Here is a 6,430-nt window from a genome sequence, read left to right as displayed (position 1 = left end):
TAAAGAGCATTGAATTGTTAAATGTATATTTTATGTAAAATATCAGTAATTTCAAAAAAATATTCAAATTGTGACTAAAAATTAATAGAAAATAAACGATATGGGCATATTCCAAATCAGCGTCAAATTTCCCATCAACACAAAAAAAATAATTTCATGAACATTGCATAACTCAAATTTTTTTAAGCTATGAAATAACAAAAAAATGTTTCTTGACATAAATTCGTTATTCAAAAAATAAAAACGGAAATATGTTTATTTTTATAACATCCGAAATTGCTTATTGATTTTCACACTTTTAGGTAACAACTCAAGAAAAGTTTATGAAACGAATTATATTCGATTTACAAAGTTAAATTCTTTATATACAGTTGTGAATTTTTAATAGGAATTCTTATATAAAGAAAGGAGTTGGCGGGTAACTAATGAAGGAGTTTATTACGTTGAAATATGTATTGCTTAAAAGGTTGGATATTAATTCCATGATGGATGCGAGTACAATGAAATTCATTTGTTTAGAATAGTTTAATCGTGGAATAATACAACAATAATTATCATTGTTATTATTATTGCACAATTAAATTGTGAATAATTATTGTTCACTAAATGTGGTTACTTAGCTGAGTCCTTTGTCTGATTTTAAATATTCCAAGTGGTAGTAATAGCTATTATTTTATTTTGCATATAATAGTCATGCCCGTTAACAAAATTTTAATTTTAAATTACATGACTTATGGTTACAAAAGTAGTTTAATTTTTGATGTGTTATTTTGAAGAAAAATAACTATTTTCTTAAGTTTGTATTTCAATGGATAGCCCGAGAAAAATTAAATTTCATTGTTCACTTTAACACCCAAAAAATTGTTATGAACATAATTGTTATTAATTTTATATATCTAAAGTGTGTTTGATATTAAATTTTTTAATTGTAAAGAATTAATTCTTTTAATTATAACTTTATTTTATAACACAATGTACATTGTGATTATACAACTTTATGGTATTATACTTATATCGTAAAATATACAAGATATAATGAAAGGTTTAATGGAAACTGATGGAGTACTGGAGGGTATGAAATTTCAATCTATCTTTTTAATACTATTAAAAATATGCTTGTTTTAAATTTTTTATGTTGTAAATTTGACAGAAGACATTACACAATAATGATATAAATGTTTCCTTTTCCATTATTATTATTTTTTAACGTCTATATAGTGTAGAATTTTATTATAAATATATCTAGAAAATTTCTGCATAGTTTTTATTTTAACAGTTGACAGTTTGTTTGTATGATAATAATAAGAAAAATACATATTAATGCCTCATAAAAATGTAGTAGGTATTGTTATATGTCACAGATTTTAAAAATAATTGCAGTGTTCTTTTGTTTAATATTAAATCTTTGTATAACTGTAATTAAAAAAATTCTTTTATAAATTTTCAACTACTAAAACTATAAAATATTTTATATTAAGATATAGCAATGCCCTATTATTTCTATGAAGTTGGCTACTTAAAAAACGCTTGTCTAATTAACAAATACTAGAAGTTTTATGTATTACACCATTTTAATTAATGAGTACAAATAGGAAAATGTTTTGAGTATTTTTTTTTTTTGTGTACTCTGAACTCCTATAAGTTGGTATATTAAACGATGTTTCCAAAATATAACTAAACAAATTGCAATTATAGTGTCTTTTATATTTTGAAGTATTTGTTTGCATTAAACAACATAATAAATCCTAGTGCGGCTTATATAGATTCACTTGGCAATGTAATACATTGCTATTTAAATAATACATTGTATTTGTTGACATCATTCAATGTTATCTGAACTTACAAAACATTCACTTAAAATCTATTATGTCATCAGAATCAATGAATGTAATATAAAATAATAATTTGTTAAATAAAATTATCTTTCTACAAGCGATCTTCTAGAATCACCAGAATGTCAACGCCGCGAACCCAAGTCATTGGGGTAGAACCATGATCCATTCATTTTACAACCAGTAATATCCAATTTTTGTGATTAGTAAGTATGAACAGTGACATGGTCTTTAGGCTCTCATAAGCAAAAATCCTAACTATGCCACTTAGCATTACTAAACTAAATTCTACAATGCATAGACTTTAAAAAATAATAATAATGGCAAAGGTAACATTTATATCATTATTATAAAATGTCTTCCGTCAAATGTACAACATAAAAAACAAGCATATTTCCAATAGTATCCAAAAGATGGATCTCCAGTATTCCATCAGCTTCCATTAAACCTTTCATTATGTCTTGTATATTTTACCATCCAAGTATAATACGGTAAAGTTGTATAATCACAATAAATATAGTGTTATAAAAAGAATTCATTCGAGAAAAGTTGGATTGAAGTTAAATTAAAAATAAACTAAGAAAAATGAATGTTGAAACTGAAACGCATTCAACTATTATATTGATTATAACTAAATTAAATCTTTAATTAAACTAAGTTAATTCTTAACAGTTAAAATAGGTAATATCAAACACACTTTAGTTGTATAAAGTTAATGACATTGAACAATTAAGTTCATAACACATTTTTCGGTTTTAAAGTGAACTAATAAAATGTAATTTATCGCCAAAAATCTATAAGGTATAGAATTAAGTTTGTGAGTTTTTAATTTAAGTAGGGACAAAGAAAAGACAAGAGACTGCCAATAAAAAGCAATTCAAGTAAATTAAGTAGATCAGTAACGTTTGTGTTAAACCAATTAACTTGGTCCAATCTCTGAATGGGTTTTCTATGTCGTCATTAACCTTAAACACTCATTTCCATGATAGCGAACTCAATTGTAGTTCCTATTCTACTCGAGGTATTTATTAACACAACTATATAGTTAATCTTTTTGAAAAACTCTCATATTCACACCCTGAGAGATAATAACATTTTAAACACTCACTCAAAACCCAATACCATTATTTTATGTCTTTCTTTTTGAATTACTGTACATTTTAATGTTTAGGAAAATAATATATTTAATAATTAGAATATTATGATGTCACGCAGTTGTATTTCAAAATCAATTACGACTTTTATAGTTATAGTTATTTATAGTTGAAGGGGTTAAATTGTATTAGTTTGATATCGTGGCTTACAACATATTTACAAATTATACGCGTTGGCGATAAATAATTTCTATAAAGTTATGAAAAAAATGAATATAAATTGAATTTGATCAAATAAAATATAATATTATAGCTATTTCTCTTAATGTTTAATTTTTTGGTACACAGAAGAAACGAATTAAAAATTACGGAGAACCTAAAAATGAAGTCATAGTAGATTGGGTCATGTGCCAAGTACCCTTACCATCAAAATAGTATAAACTTCTCAGAGAGCTTTCCGTTGTAATAAATTCAATTTGAGGCTTTCGTCTGTCAATACTTATAAATAATCGCATGTATTATTTTTATTTTTCTGTTTACACAGAGAATGTGACATGAGTGAGTAATTTTTTTTTCAACACGAATTAAGATTAATTGATCCGAATATTAGTAATTGATTTGTGAATTTATGTTACAACAAGCGATGGAAAATTCTTTTGTGGATTAATTGTGTATAAACAGTAATATAGCCATCATAAAATCTATGTATATAATCATAATTCTAAACATGTTTACTCCTCATCACCTTTCCACTACTTGTTTTTCAGGTCGAAGCGCAAACGCACACACTAATGACGTCCCAGTGGGGTACTGCCACATACTAGTACAGGACAGAAACTTATGGTTTACAATTTCTATAGTGGTTTGCGAACATGCACACTAGGGAAAAAATCATAAAAGTCATCGTTGACCTAAAACGACATCAATAACCAGTGTTATTTAGTAATTATAGATAATTGCATCATCAACGAAAAACAACTCGCTTCTAAATGTAAGGGTCATCATAAAATAACCATCACATGTCCGGAGCGAATAACTAGAAAGACAAAAGAGAGATTTTGTTAGCAAGGGCCGAATAATTTAAGAAAATCTATTTTTACATTAATTATAAAATCACGAAAAATTCAAATTAATTGAATTTAAATATTGTAAATTTAGATTTACTGCTTTAATAACTTTTCAGTAACTCATGTACAACAATTAAAATGAAAATATAACCAATTTTTAGTTTTATAACAATATTTTATGTTTACATGGAAAATTTTACTTTTATTAAACAGGCAATTAACTTATCACATTAAATTCGTTGATTCCTCCACATCTTCTTTACCTTCCCATTGGAAAGGTATTCTATAAAACAAAAGTAATCGCAGTTTTCGATAGAATAATTTAAAAATGAAAACTACCCCCTTTTAATTGTGGACATGGAAATAATTATACGCACTATATAATAAACAGGGTGATTAATTTATTATAAACCAATAATTCATTCATTTATTTATTTATCAATTCAAAAAAATGATATTGAGAAATTTTTTTTTTATTTAATTCACATACATGTTTATCTCAATTTATCAATTATACTGTATTTTTTAGTTTATCCCTTATACCTCATAAGAGTGTCACCGTTATTTTTCAAATGGCATCATACATAATTTACTAGCCTATTAAATATATAACTAAAAATATGACTGGTCGATAACCACTTTTCGGAAGGTATTATTATTTTTTTTTTAGTGATGGTTGGAGATTAAACGAGGAAGTTGTTATTTTTATCACTGATCATTTCTTTGCCGCACTTTCCGTAACTCTAAGGTAAAAAAGGATCAATATCTTCCGAAATAATATTACAAAATTCGTTATTGACCAGTAATTTTTCTTATTCAGATCATTGTCTATTAAATAAATCAGTTATTGTATGTTGCCGTTGAAAAAAAATTAAGTTGAATCCCTTATAATAATATTTTTTGATTAATTAAGCGGTTCATAATAAATGAATGACCCTGTATATGTCTAATATACATATCGATAGAATACATTGTATAAATGGTTGTGTACTTGAAACATTTTGCTATATTTATTTTAATCGCAGGCAATAAATAAGATTGTAATTATGCCACGCTAGTTCTATAGTTGTTTTAAACAAAGGACCGTACTGTGTTAGTTGGTTCTCGAGTTTGACAAAGTCACAAATCCCTTAGGGATGTTTTGATGTAAATACTGTACATAGTAGTGAAAGTGACGGATCACTTGGACTTATAGTCTGTGGTAAACTTTTATCTATCAAAGTTATTTAAGCGTAATCGTACAGCGAACCTAAGGAAAACTTTCAAAGTGTCCTAGAACAGCATTGGAGGAGCTTATTTGACTAATAACATTTCTATGCACCGCAAGAAATTATCCGAAAATTCCGATGCGTTAGTATGATATGTTTAATACACATGTTAGTTTTGCTCATGAATGTACTCTTAAAAAAATGTCCGAATTTTCATAGACGTGTACTGGAAGTTATAAATGCATAAAATGTTAGGAAAATAAATCTTGATAAAAATGTTGTATTTGCGTACAAATGTTTGACAGAATAAATCGAAATCACACAACTAATGCGAAAACTTAACGTTTGTATTAAAAATATCATATTGACGATTTTTCAGATCATTATTTACAGTGTAGTATAGTTTTGTTGTAAAGTTTTAAAATTCGTACACAAATACAACATTTTTATTACTGTTTATCAAAATTTTTCCTTGCATTACATACCTCGAAAATTTACATTACATGTAAGTTTAAATTGGGACATTTTTTTGTCAATAGTGTACACTACCGACATCCTATCTTTCAAGATGCACCTCACAAAAAGAAAAAACTTAATAGTGCTGTTTTTTTCTTATTCTGACAATATCTTGTTTTCTATTGTATACTACAAAAGAACCAAAGAAAATACATTAAGTACAAATAATACACATCATGAATACTGATTAAATTTAAATGCGCTGTTTTACTGTGCTTTTATTGGTTTTTTAAGTTTTACAGTGCACTTTATTGAAAAGAAGCAATATTATTCTATCGGATCCAATAAATGTGTATATTTTCGTTACATTTTATAAGACTTGACCTAAATTTATTAATAATGTATCTATTTTACACATTTTTTATTTTTATTCCTCAAAAGCAATTATACACTACCGATAGACACTTGTATTTATTGCAAATATTTTCCCAAATTCGGGCTGCACAATTTATTTTTAGTTTTATTTAATTGAAAAATTTGCTTTATTCCATTTTCGAGTTCAATTAAAAATGATCATTGAAATGAAAATTATTTTTATGTTTCAGTTACATATTATTTAGAATATTTACAGATAATTTCAGTGGCATAACCAGAATTTCATAATGAGGAGAAGGGTTCATAGAAAAAAATCTACAAAATTCCTTATTTTGAACTTTTTTTTTTTTGCTCATTTTAACTGTCAACGGGCTCCCAGGTCCATCTTTGGCTACGTC

The 6,430-nt window shown here is 26.3% G+C and overlaps 1 long non-coding RNA gene across 2 annotated transcripts; it reads left to right on the top strand.

Moving 5' to 3' along the window:
• The first annotated feature begins 895 nt into the window (after nucleotides 1–895).
• On the top strand, nucleotides 896–4,155 carry LOC126902448 (uncharacterized). Of its 2 annotated transcripts, XR_007703218.1 has the most exons (4): nucleotides 896–2,853; nucleotides 3,275–3,484; nucleotides 3,568–3,631; nucleotides 3,694–4,155. It is a non-coding gene; the product is annotated as an uncharacterized LOC126902448 (long non-coding RNA). The 2 variants fall into 2 exon arrangements; XR_007703217.1 differs by having other exon boundaries at nucleotides 896–3,484.
• Nucleotides 4,156–6,430: the final 2,275 nt, after the last annotated feature.

Source organism: Daktulosphaira vitifoliae, unplaced genomic scaffold (assembly GCF_025091365.1).
Source record: "Daktulosphaira vitifoliae isolate Bord-2020 unplaced genomic scaffold, ASM2509136v1 Scaffold_3, whole genome shotgun sequence".
NCBI classification, from domain to species: domain Eukaryota; kingdom Metazoa; phylum Arthropoda; class Insecta; order Hemiptera; family Phylloxeridae; genus Daktulosphaira; species Daktulosphaira vitifoliae.
This window is presented reverse-complemented; position numbering and strand designations above follow the sequence as displayed.